The sequence below is a fragment of the Micropterus dolomieu genome, linkage group LG17 (assembly GCF_021292245.1).
Source record: "Micropterus dolomieu isolate WLL.071019.BEF.003 ecotype Adirondacks linkage group LG17, ASM2129224v1, whole genome shotgun sequence".
NCBI classification, from domain to species: Eukaryota; Metazoa; Chordata; class Actinopteri; order Centrarchiformes; family Centrarchidae; genus Micropterus; species Micropterus dolomieu.
The window spans coordinates 32,982,436-32,983,519 of NC_060166.1; the positions used below are offsets into that span (position 1 = coordinate 32,982,436).

Sequence of the window (1,084 nt, forward strand, 5' to 3'; positions counted from 1 at the left end):
ACTTAGAAGAAGTCTGTTGTAAAGGTAACGTTAGCTATAACATTAAGTTACTTAACGTTAGTTATTATTAAATCACCTTCTTTAACCTAACATCAATACATGATAATCAATGTAATGTTAACCTCTCAAGTAGCATTTAGAGGGGAAAAAAAACAGCGATTAATTACATGGAAATCACAAACAGAGCAAAAGCACTTACCAGACGATAAAGACGATAACTTGGCTGCGGTCACACTGTTGTCCACTTGGTATCACCTTTCAGAAAGTATTACCTTTCCTAGGTAGCTAACATTAACAGGGAAGACGTGCAAAGCTCAAGAGTTTTTGCAGAGTAAACACTAAAATGATCAATTATCAACAGTTTCAGCCCTCACATTCTAGAAGTCGCGAGGGAAATTAAACAATATTTGTTTATTTGTTAGGCTCCCAAAATTTAAAAACATACTAAACATTACAGTCCACAAACATCAACACATTTAAAAATATACTAAGTTAAACATTACAGTCCACACAACGTATTTAAAAACATACTAAGTTGAACATTACAGTCCACACAACATATTTAAAAACATACTAAGTTGAACATTACAGTCCACACAACATATTTAAAAACATACTAAGTTGAACATTTCAGTCCACACAACATATTTAAAAACATACTAAGTTGAACATTACAGTCCACACAACATATTTAAAAACATACTAAGTTGAACATTACAGTCCACACAACGTATTTAAAAACATACTAAGTTGAACATTACAGTCCACACAACATATTTAAAAACATACTAAACATTTCAGTCCACAAACATCAACACATTTAAAAATATACTAAGTTAAACATTACAGTCCACACAACATATTTAAAAACATACTAAGTTGAACATTACAGTCCACACAACATATTTAAAAACATACTAAGTTGAACATTACAGTCCACACTACATATTTAAAAACATACTAAGTTGAACATTACAGTCCACACTACATATTTAAAAACATACTAAACATTACAGTCCACACAAATGGTATACAACACAAATAATTTATTAGAGAATAATTAATAGGAGTAAAACTAACATTT

General features: G+C 30.2%; 1 protein-coding gene across 4 annotated transcripts in view; it reads right to left on the bottom strand.

The window, feature by feature from the left end:
• The window catches only part of LOC123985846 (voltage-dependent T-type calcium channel subunit alpha-1I-like), an 18,798-nt gene that overhangs the window by 16,493 nt on the left and 1,221 nt on the right, over positions 1-1,084 (bottom strand). For 2 of the 4 annotated variants that reach the window (XM_046073764.1, XM_046073761.1), the window contains exon 1: positions 200-304. The exons of 1 other annotated variant lie outside the window; for it this stretch is intronic. The gene's annotated coding sequence lies outside the window, so the exon portion shown is untranslated. Of the gene's footprint in view, positions 1-199; positions 305-1,084 lie in introns of those variants that run through there. One more of the 4 variants, XM_046073762.1, reaches the window with a different exon arrangement.